General features: G+C 46.6%; 1 pseudogene; it reads left to right on the top strand.

The window, feature by feature from the left end:
* The first annotated feature begins 1,367 nt into the window (after window positions 1–1,367).
* LOC139823774 (putative nuclease HARBI1) lies at window positions 1,368–2,458 on the top strand (annotated as a pseudogene).
* Window positions 2,459–12,482: the final 10,024 nt, after the last annotated feature.

Below are 12,482 nucleotides of genomic sequence, written 5' to 3'. Positions count from 1 at the left end.
GTCCCAGCCCGTATTTCCTCCCCTCGGGGTCGTGTGGGGACCGGAGCTCAAGCGGGGACCTGTGATCGTGGTACCTGTCGCCGCTTAGATTAGGGAACAAAGAGAACCCCGGCCCCGCGCGCCATCATTGACGCGCGCGGCGGGGGCCCGGGGGATATGCGGGAGGCAGGGGTATTTGCCTTCTCTCGCGGTCCTCCGGGGAGTAGAGACCCCTAGTTGGGGTCGGTGAGGGCCCCTCGCGGATGCAATTATAACAAGTTCCCGGGGGGGCCCTGCGAGAACACCAGAGTAGGCCACGCGTAAGGTTTTTAGTCGGTAGGAGTCCGACATAACCGTCCGCTCCTCCCCGGGAGCGGCGGTACTCATGATGAGTTTTCCTTACGTAAAAAAAAGTGTGCGTGAGCGCTCCGCCGCTACGTTCAACGCTACGCAGCGGCGGCGCGCGGCCCGGCCGCGGCGGTGCTGCGTCTTCGCGCGCGCGTCGCGTGGAATATTTTTACGCATCGTAATAACAGAAATAATTTTTTCTTGCACTAAGAATTACATGTTACTTTTGTCAGAAGTACCTTTTTACAGAAAATTTCGGTGAACTCTCGCCAAGACATAAACCATTTTCAACACATGAAGATTTAAACAAATACAAAAAAATAAACTGTGTATTTTACAAAAATTATTTTCTATACAATCCGTTTCATTAGATATCTCTGCGTTAATTATAATTAAATTTTGAAACATAGCACTTATTCAATCTTTCTACGAGATTCACTTAGTTACTCAGAAGTAATAAATTTTTCAAGAGAAATAACAATTAAATATTTAAATAATTTTATGCTTAAAAAAATACGTAAAACGTAATAAAACCTGGCCAGTTGGGTCAAACATTATACCTCTATTAATTTTTAATTATTCACTGGCGACTCAAGTTCTCTTGTTGTGTTTGAAGTTTTATATCTAACAAGACATTTCCAATTCGAAAATTCAAAAAATTATGAAACTGGCTATACATAGTAGAGGACATGTTGACATGTAATAAGCTATTTTTTGTACTGTCTAAAATAGCTTATTACACGTTAGGATGTTCTTTATGTATTGCCAGTTTCATAATTTTTTGAATTTCCGAGTTGGGAATGTTCCTTTATAAGTTTAATGTTATTTATTTCAGGTAGAACCTGTTAATGGATAATTTAAAGGCAGCTGGTTTAATTGTGATCAGTTATTTAAGCAAATTATTATTCTTTGATCTAAGTGACAACAATGATGATGAAGATAGCGACGAAGAAATGATATTGTATTTGGACAGATTGAAAGTCCGCATTAATAATCCAGCAACCAGGCCTTATCGCATTGAAGGTTTTATCGAAAGAGTTATGTCTACTGCTTCCGAATTTCAAAGCCACTTCAGAATAACCGTGACAAGCTTTCAATGGCTCCTAAATAGAATAGCTCCTTTATTAGAAAGTGCTCGAGCAGCTGGACACCAAACTACAGATCCGAAAATACAATTTCTCGCCTTTTTGTGGCTATTAGCAATACCAGACAGTTTTCGGTAAGTAAACAAGTTATAAAAAATGCAAAATATTCATTTTGTAGTTTAACATTTTTGTTATTCTGCAGATCAGTCGATAGTCGTTTTGACCTAGGAAAGTCTACACTATCTGCTATTTTTATGCGGGTTGTGACTGCTTTAAATGAAATTTTTCCAGAAATTATATTTTGGCCAAATGTTGAACAACGCCAACGCATAGCACTATCTTTTCAAGCTTTTGCTGGAATAGAAGGCATAATCGGTGCTATCGATGGAACGTATATTGCTGTCAAGGCTCCAAGTGTAAATCCGGATGTTTACATTAACAGAAAATGTTTTCATGCCATAACTCTGCAAGTAATATGCGAAAATAAAATGTCAATTCTTGATTGCTTTGCGGGTTATCCTAGCAGAGTATCAGATATAAGGATTTTTCGAAATTTGCCAATATATGAAAAATTCATGAATCATTCGAATAATTATTTTGATAAAAGGCAATTTATTATCGAAGATAAAGCATATCCCGTTTTCAAATAGTGTATACCTCCCTACATCGAGAGAAGAAATGTTACCGAAAGGCAAAAACATTTCAATACTCGCCATGCCAAGTCTCGCCAAGTAGTTGAACGTTGTTTTGCCCTTTTATTTGGAAGATTTAGGCGACTGAAATATTTAGACATGAATCGTCAGACTACATAGCACCAACAATAATTGCTGCATGCGTTTTACACAACGTATGTTTAAATAACGAAGAAAATCAAGAAATACGAGACATGTTTATTGTTTATAGATGAAGGGCTTCAAGCAGTGGTGGATCATGCTGACAATGTTAATCATGAAGCAGCTAATTACGATATAAATGCACAAGAACTGGGAAAAGAAGGTCACGACCCGGACGTCTTCTTTGAGAAGTCGACCCGGAGCCCTCTATAGGGACGTAAGAGAGGACGTGCGCACGGGTCGGCGCCGTCGAAAGTCGAAAATGGAGAGTGGTGGAAAACCACTATCCGGGGGCCGTTTCAGCGCGTCGCGAATAATGTACAAGTGGAAATTTCCACCGCGAACATCTGGTACGGCCAGGAGTGGTCAACACCTATTGTAACTGCGCAGCGGCGAACATCTGGCGCGGCCAGAAGTCGTAAACACCCATTGTTAACGCGGAGAATGGAAAAGTACTGCGAAGAGAAAGCGGCCGAAACTCCATGGTGGGGGCAAACTATCAAAGGTAGGGAGCCCGAGAGAGGAATATTCCTCGAAGCAGTCTCTCGTGGGCGCTCGTAGGTATAACACCCGTCTCGCGCGTATATCTCGGCGTGTCGCAGTAATTATCGCGATCACATACCAAATAACGAATTTCGAGTACCACAGCGTCCGGAACAAACGGGAACGCCCGCGAAACGCGTTTCTTGTCGTCGATACGAAAGGCGAACGGTTTTAACGTACCGAAAACGGAAACTTCGCACTTTGCGAGACGTGCGACCGCCATCTCGTGCGAAAACAACAATTGTAAACAACCATCTATGTGAAACGACAATATTGAATAAATGGAAGAATCATTTGTGAAAATATATACGAAGTTATCGATTTCTTACCTTCTACTTACCTGATCAAGCGGAGTGGTCAGCCATCTTGCGGAGGAGTCCATCCGGGTCGGAGATTATCATTGAGGCTGCAACGGAGGAGGCCATAGATGAGGGCTTCGTGGCGGAAACCTGAAAAGAAGCAGTATTAATTAAGTTAATTTACCACATTCCTTATACTTACCCGTGAGAACGGTAGTCAGCCATTTTGAGAACGCGGTGATCCTGGTCAGCGGTTAGCAGCGGGGATCCATGGGTCGGCGACGGAGATGAGGGCCACGTAGTGAAAACCTGAAAATAAGGAAAATTAATTAAGTTAACTTACGACGGTACTGTGATTTGCCCGATCAAGCGGTGGTCAGCCATCTTGGTTGCACGTTGAGCCAGGCCGATGATTGATATCGGGGATCCGAGGGGAGGCGACGCAGATGAAAGCCCCGTGGCGGGAATATAAAAGGGAAGGATTAGGGAATTAGTTGACACGTACTTACCTGATCAAACGGTGGTAATCTACCATTGTCCCTGGTTAACCTTGGAGGGCGATAGGTAGCGGGGCCCCGAGGACAGGCGATGGTGAAGAGGACCCCGTGGCGAGATTCTGCAAATAGAATTATTTAAACAAATTGGTTAACCATATCGTCGTTAACGTCACATATACTTAATACTTACCTTCTCGGTAGATATAGGACAAACCGAGTGGCGACCGATGACTTATAGGACAAAATAGCGTGTCTCGTAGCCCGATTATGTATCGTCCGGTTACACCCTAACCCGGAAACGTCCCGGGCGGCCCGATGGGTCCTTTTTTTGGGGCTGCCCGGCTCCGACCTCGGATTATTTCCGAGCGGCCCAGACAACCCCCGGTGGGCCCGCAATCCCAGGACCTGCCGGAGCAGGCGTGCAATGGTCCTGGAACTGTTCCCCCATCCTGCCAGAGCACGGGCGTGCAATGGATGGAGGAAAGGCCCACCCAATCTCGTTGGTCGGTGGGAGAATCACAATCTTCCTAACGGTCCCGGCCGACCGGGCGTTTGTAGTCAGGGTCGCCTTTCCCTACCGGCTGTTGGAGACTGGTTCGCCGAAGCTAGCCAGTCTCCTAAGCAGGGCAGCCGGACCCCCGGTTTTTTCTCTTGGTTTTCCTTTTCATAGGACGGCCGGGCAACGGAGCTAGCCTAAGCTAGCTCGTCCCTCACGGTCCCGTTTGACCGGGCGGACTTTTTATAGAGGCCGCCTACCTCGCAAGTCCCCGGAAGGACTCCCCGGTCTTCGCCAGCCCGAAGACTGACGAAGATTACGGTACTGGTGTGCTCGGGTATCCCGGGTTCGCAAAACCCGTATCGGGGCAGCCCGGAAAGCCCTTAAGTGGGCCCCCGGAGTCAGCCCCGACCCTGAAGAATACATTTGAGACACTACAAAAAGAAATATTATGTCGTCCACGAGATAACCGACGATCCGTGCAAGCGTCGTACAACATCTTAAAACTGAGGAAGATAGCTGTACAAATGATTCGGCCGACGCAATCAGCTTTCGGAAAAATTGTGAGGATGACATTAACGTGGAGAACGGGGCATTGCTAATTGATGCGATTAGTGATTACATGGAGAGTCAAAGGACCCCGCAGAAATCCTTATGGGAAATAGCTTTCGGCTAATTTTTTTTTTTAATTTGATGTGTGGTAGTTCTCAACACGTAGAACAAAAGTGTCCATAGCCAAGGTCCGACCACGGGTAGTTTTCGAGATACAGCACCCCAAAGTTGGACTTTTCGTACCTTATTGCAGCGTAGTGCGGGTGCAGTCGATGTCGATGTACGATGATGCTTACGATTAAGGTGGGTGTACAGGTGCTTGTGTGTGTGTGTGTGTGTGCGTGTGCGTGTGCGTGTGCGTGCGCGTGCGCGTGCGTGTGTGTGTGTGTGTGTGTGTGTGTGTGTGTGTGTGTGTGTGTGTGTGTGTGTGTGTCAGCACAGATAAGGACCCTACGGTTCGTCACTCTCGCAGTATTTTATGACTCCAAACCCTCTCTACTGTGTGTGTGTGTGTGTGTGTGTGTGTGTGTGTGTGTGTGTGTGTCAGCAGAGATAAGGACCCCACGGTTCGTCATACCCGCAATATTTTATGACTCCAAACCTTCTCTACTGTGTGTGTGTGTGTGTGTGTGTGTGTGTGTGTGTGTGTGTGTGTGTGTGTGTCAGCAGAGATAAGGACCCCACGGTTCGTCACTCCCGCAGTGTTTTATGACTCCAAACTCTTTCTACTGTGTGTGTGTGATGTGTGTGCGCGCGCGCGCACATTATTCATTAATAATCTTAATATTCCAAGGATTATCTGAAAGTTCTCGGTCTGCGGCATCCAATGTGGTATTGAGCAATGACATGTCAGGGTATTTGATAGTTCCCTGATGTCGTGCAAAACCTAAGTACCACAAGACGCTGGCAACGTGTGCACATGTACCTAGAGTACGAGCTCCAGACTGACACGTACAATAATATTCATTAATTGGCTTATTAGCATTGTCAGCAGCATTCTCATCATTCCTATTATCGATCTCATATGAAATGAAGATCTGATGTCTTGTTGCATTACGATATCTGGAATACAACCTAATTCTCAGAAAACCTGGCTCGTTGAAATGTTGATCAAGTTGAAATTCTTCATCAGTATCCCTTAGTAGCTTATCTTGGATATATGAAGGTGCTAGATTTATTTGATAAATGCCCACAGTCAAATCTTTCAAGTAATTCAAATCAAGTATAGGGAAATCTGCCACGTCACGATAATTGAGCCGTCTCCATTGGCCATTTCTTAGTCGCAAGTTATCTACCTCTACTCTCGCTTGTACGACATTAGGAGTTGTCTCGATCTCTGTAGCATTTCTCTAGCAAGCTGAGCACCTACACCTTGCATTTGGATAATAGGATGATACCTGTTTAGTATAGCTCCAGCTATGCGATAGAATCCATTAAGGTTTTTTGCGTGCTGCAGATTTATTGTTTGTGCTAAGAACTTGAAAACTGACCTCAAGTGGCCATTCCGTGCTTCGACTACCCAGCGATTTTTTGTGACGATACGTGAATCATTCGCATCTCAATACACGATTATCAATACAATGCCGAGTTCAGGTCTTCATAGAAACAAATATCTATATACCGGATAATGTGAGGAGTTGTAAACATCATTTGGATGAAAATGGCTTTTTTTCGAAAATATTATTATCTGCACTACGTTTCATCAACAGACTTTATGTTATCAAGGGTTCACAGTTGCAAGTTTTTTTACAGCAACTGAGAAACGTGGGTGCAAATAGAACAAGAGGTATAGATGAAAATCACTTAATTGATGAGGAATTTTAGTATATAGCACCAATCAATAAACAGCAGTTTGAAGAACTTTTTACTTATTGTGATCCTGTACTTCAAAATGGAAAACTAAGATACGTAAGTAGAAAGGATTTGTTGATCTTCTTGTGCAAGATAAGACAGGGATTGAGTGACGATTTTCTCAAAATTATTTTTGATTATCCTAGTAGACAAACTGTCAGTTCTGTTGTGGCTTATGTTAGAACATCTTTATTACAGAGATTCGTCCCGACTAACATTGGACCCGAATCAATAACAAGGCAAGAGTTTATTATGTGACGGAGTTTGCAAATGAGCTGTATAATCCTCAACCCGAAGAACCAAGAGCTATCGTTGTGATTGACAGTACCTACGCGTATATACATAAAAGTAACAATTTTCGGGTATTGCGCCAATCCTATTCCGTTCACAAAAATCGACATCTCCTTAAACCAACTTTAGTTGTAGCTCCCGATGGTTACATTTTAACGATTTTTGGTCCCTATTTCTCTTATGCTCGGAATAATGATGCCGAAATCCTTCGTCAAGAGTTCGAGAGAGATGCAAAAACATTACAAGGCTGGTTTCAAAATGGTGACATCGTTTTGGTGGATAGAGGTTATCGTGATGCAATACCCTTACTCCAGCGTTTAGGCATTGATCACAAGATGCCTCCACTGCTTGAACACGGACAAAGGCAAATTTCAACACAAGATGCGAATGATTCACGTATCGTCACAAAAAATCGCTGGGTAGTCAAAGCACGGAATGGCCACTTGAGGTCAGTTTTCAAGTTCTTAGCACAAACAATAAATCTGCAGCACGCAAAAAACCTTAATGGATTCTATCGCATAGCTGGAGCTATACTAAACAGGTATCATCCTATTATCCAAATGCAAGGTGTAGGTGCTCAGCTTGCTAGAGAAATGCTACAGAGATCGAGACAACTCCTAATGTCGTACAAGCGAGAGTAGAGGTAGATAACTTGCGACTAAGAAATGGCCAATGGAGACGGCTCAATTATCGTGACGTGGCAGATTTCCCTATACTCGATTTGAATTACTTGAAAGATTTGATTGTGGGCATTTATCAAATAAATCTAGCACCTTCATATATCCAAGATAAGCTACTAAGGGATAATGATGAAGAATTTCAACTTGATCAACATTTCAACGAGCCAGGTTTTCTGAGAATTAGGTTGTATTCCAGATATCGTAATGCAACAAGACATCAGATCTTCATTTCATATGAGATCGATAATAGGAATGATGAGAATGCTGCTGACAATGCTAATAAGCCAATTAATGGATATTATTGTACGTGTCAGTCTGGAGCTCGTACTCTAGGTACATGTGCACACGTTGCCAGCGTCTTGTGGTACTTAGGTTTTGCACGACATCAGGGAACTATCAAATACCCTGACATGTCATTGCTCAATACCACATTGGATGCCGCAGACCGAGAACTTTCAGATAATCCTCGGAATATTAAGATTATTAATGAATAATGTGCGCGCGCGCGCACACACATCACACACACACAGTAGAAAGGGTTTGGAGTCATAAAACACTGCGGGAGTGACGAACCGTGGGGTCCTTATCTCTGCTGACACACACACACACACACACACACAGTAGAGAAGGTTTGGAGTCATAAAATATTGCGGGTATGACGAACCGTGGGGTCCTTATCTCTGCTGACACACACACACACACACACCACACACACACACACACACACACACACACACACAGTAGAGAGGGTTTGGAGTCATAAAATACTGCGAGAGTGACGAACCGTAGGGTCCTTATTTGTGCTGACACACACACACACACACACGCACACGCACACGCACACGCACACGCACACCACACGCACACGCACACGCACACGCACACGCACACGCACACGCACACACACACGCACACACACACACACACATGCACACACAAGCACCTGTACACCCACCTTAATCGTAAGCATCATCGTACATCGACATCGACTGCACCCGCACTACGCTGCAATAAGGTACGAAAAGTCCAACTTTGGGGTGCTGTATCTCGAAAACTACCCGTGGTCGGACCTTGGCTATGGACACTTTTGTTCTACGCGTTGAAAACTACCACATATCAAATTTTAAAAAAAATTAACCGAAAGCCATTTCCCATAAGGATTTCTGCGGGGTCCCCTGGGGTAGAATCGCGACTTCGAACGATAAGACTCCATCCTATGAGAAATTAAGAGGTGATTTATACTGCTCGTCAGGGTAATAAAGGAAATAAAAAAAGGCGATCAAAGTTGGCGCCAAAACGCCTCGAGGTCGTTCAAGAGAAACCACCATCGGTAATCTCGAACGATACGGAGGAACGGTCGGTGTCGACGTCGCGCGTCAGGAGACGCCGATCAAACCGTCCGATAATTACCTCTTCCGAGGAAGAGGAGGAAGGAGACGCCGCTGCTAAGGTGCCGCCGCCACCGCCGCAATCACCTTTGCCTGAGACGTCAGGAGTGGGTACTTCGATAAGTATTGATACGCCTAGCAGGAGAACAAGGTTACAGTTCGCGCGAATGTCTTTGGTTAACCCAACTCCTTCCCAAGCAGCAATGGGTGCTCCGCCGCCGCCAGCGCCGTTGAGGAGGTCGGCACGACTATCCGCCCGTGAGTCCGAGGCCGCGACGGACGACAGTACGTCCACAAATAAACCGCGGGAAAGAAGGTCGATAAAAGTGAGTCATTTTACCGAAAAAAATGGAACTCCTTATTATGAAATATGCGCTACAAACATGCGCCATCGCTAATTTAACTACGTGGCAATGTCTCAAGGAGGCATAACCAGATTTATTTGAGACGTTTACTAAGTCGCAGTTACGATACAGAATGAAGCAATTAAGCGCGGGTCTTCATAAAGAAGAATTTGAAGTAAAGTACGCGGATGAATTAACGACATGGTAAAATACCAAAGAATGCGATAATGTAAATACTTGAGAAAAAACAAAATGAAAAAAAAATGAAAAACAAAATACAAAAAAAACATTAACATTAAGTCTCCCAATATTCTTCTTCCCTATTCCAATTTTCTTTTCCTTCCCATTCCCCTTGCGGGATGCTGGAGTGACGGCTGAACTTTCTCGATGTCGATAATGTCAACATTTCTAATTTTGCTTTTCCTATATCTGTCTTTGTCTAACGAAATAACATCTGTCTTTGTTCGATTGCTGCGCCATCTCTGCTACTAGCCTGCGTGTATATTTTTGTGGAAAATATACACGATTTTTTTGAAGCTCTAATTTTTTTCTAGACTTTCAATCTCAATTTCAAAGGTACGTTATTGTTTGTGCACGTATTCTGAAGAGTGGGAACATTTTATTTCGTACATATAACTTATACAACTGTTATAGAAAATATGGTTATGAGATGACAGCATTTTTACATTTTTTTTCAATTATCACTGTTAAGAAATGAGTAAATTTAGCTTACAAGGGAACCTCGCGAAATGGAAAATTCTGATTTTAATGAAACTTTTCACACATGTAGGGGGAGTAAAAAGATGAATTTAGATATTTTTTGTAGCGGCCCAAAAACGATTTTAAGGGGTGAAACCACTGCTCATATGTAGAGCGGTTTTTGCTTTTCTCGATATATCTCGAAAAATATTTGAGATATCAAAAAATGTTTCTTATAAAAGTTTTACAGTAAAATTCCCCCTATTCGACAACATTAATATTTTTAAAAATAATTTGTAATGATGCGCCCCTCACGATAAAGCATCGTCCCCGGCCACCACCCGCCGGATGCCGCCCGGCCGATCATCCGTCGGGCGAGGACAGGGCGCGGTGCGCCCACATCTTTTTTAAACATTCGAAACGCACCGTGTGCGCGGGGAACCCGCCGCACCGGTGCCTTCCCGCACGACGCCGACGAGAGCCGATCCCCGCCGAAAACGAGCGCGCGGGATCGCGCCGCTCCCACCACCGCGCGATTCGCCTGACGATCGGCCCCCTCCTGCCGACCTCGCCGCGCCGGACGATATATAAGCCGGCGCGCTCGGCGAGAAGACACTTCGTTTCTACCACGGCTCTCCGCTACTCCTGACAAAGCCTACCTTCCAGATCCTAGGGCGACACGCAAAAACGAGGTCCAGAGTATGAGCTTCTACTGAGGGTTCTCAGAGTGTCCCCGAGCTCCATCACACTTACCCCGACAGCCACGGCACCGCGCGGTCGAGCGTGCTCGTCCTCGCAGCGAGGGTTCTCGCGACCGTAACCCCGGGATTCCGCAATCCTCCGTTGTACATATCGCGCTCCCGCCCACGTTATCAGCCTTCTCGATATCTGTAACCGCGTTTCGTTCGTATATCATATATACCGCGGTGCACCCGCACCACGGTGCCGCGCCGCGACCGTAGAGTATTATACCTCCGCGTTCATCATACTACGCGAGTTCGCACACACTACCGCCTGTCGTCATATACCGCGCTGCGGTGTTCTCTGTACCCGCGTTTTGTTCTTATGTAATATACCGCGCTTCGTTATTTTCTGTAAACCCGCGTTCCGTTATTAGTCCGCATATACCACCCAGCGCACCGGCGCTGTCGATCGTTGTAATATACCGCGACGAACTAGGCTTTGTATGTCATACCGCATCTCGAGTTGAATAAAATAAAGGAATACGTGTGTATCGCAAACTGACTACTGTCTCTGGGCCTTTCATCGAACTCCCGATCCAGTAAACTAGTCTGCGTTCGATATTAAAGTCAGGCCGTTACATGGCGCCCGAACAGGGACCGTTTTGATCCGTTCCGAGACAGTTATCAGAGTACATCATGCCGAAAGCGTGGATATACGCGCTATCAAAGAGCCAGCTCATCGTAGAGCTCGAACTAGACCCCGACGGCTCGATCGACGAGCTACGCCGACGCTTAAGCGCCTACGTAATCGAGCACCCGGAAACGGGGCCGTCCACCGCCGCGGGGGACAGCCAAACGCCGGCTGCGCCCACCATCACCGTGCACCCCTCGGGAGACCTCCTCATACCGGTGGGCGACTCGCGGCCGCCCGCGTCGCCGAATTTGCCGTTTCATACGCCGCCGCTAATGACGACGTCATTTGCACCCTTTCGCCCGGTCGCGGGTGACAGCCCCAGCGAAACCCCCGCCCAGGTCATGGACCAGATACGGAAATGGGGGTGCCACTTCAGGAGAGACCCCGTAGCATTCCTCGAGCGGCTAGAAGAACTCAAAGACGCGTATCAGTACTCCGGCGCGCAACTATTACAGGGGCTGCCGGAAATGTTCAAGGGCGACGCCCTTCTGTGGTGCCAGAACAACCGAACCAACTGGCGGGGGTGGGAAAACTTCTGCGCCGACTTCCGCGAATACTACCTGCCACGCCGGTATCGCGCCAAGCTGGTCAGCGAAATTCAAACGCGCCTGCAAAAACCGGACGAACCGTACCGAAAGTTCGAAACGGATATGCTGACGATGATGCGACAGGCCACCGGATTCGCGGAGGAGGAGCAAGTCGACGCGCTCTGTGATAATATGCATCCGCGTTATCAGATGTGTATCCGCCGCGACACCGTGACGCGCACGCGAGACATCCTACGCCTGGCGGAGGAATTCGAGCACATTGAAGAGCAGACGCGCGCCCGTCAAACCACCGCTCCGAAACCCGCGGTCGCCACCGCGGCATACGACCGCCAAGAGTGCTGGCGGTGCAAACAGAGAGGGCACACCCGGTTCGACTGCCGACGACCACCGCGCCGGTTCTGCTCCCAATGCGGCAGGGATGGCGTCTTCACAAAAGACTGTCACCCACCGCCGGGAAATGCCGCCCTGGCCGGGGACGAAACGGCCGCCCCCCGGTCCTCCGAATAGCGTACACACCCCGTCCGCACCTAACCGTGATAGCGGCAAAGCAGCCATTCGAGGCACTCCTAGATACCGGGTCCGAGGCGTCGTTCATCAACGCACAAACCGCCGACAAACTAACCCACGATTTCCCGATCCAGCCGGTTAACGGACGGGTGCATCTCGCCGACG

The sequence above is a fragment of the Temnothorax longispinosus genome, unplaced genomic scaffold (assembly GCF_030848805.1).
Source record: "Temnothorax longispinosus isolate EJ_2023e unplaced genomic scaffold, Tlon_JGU_v1 HiC_scaffold_18, whole genome shotgun sequence".
NCBI classification, from domain to species: Eukaryota; Metazoa; Arthropoda; class Insecta; order Hymenoptera; family Formicidae; genus Temnothorax; species Temnothorax longispinosus.
The sequence above is the reverse complement of the archived record's forward strand: the minus strand, read 5'-3'. Positions and strand labels throughout refer to the sequence as shown.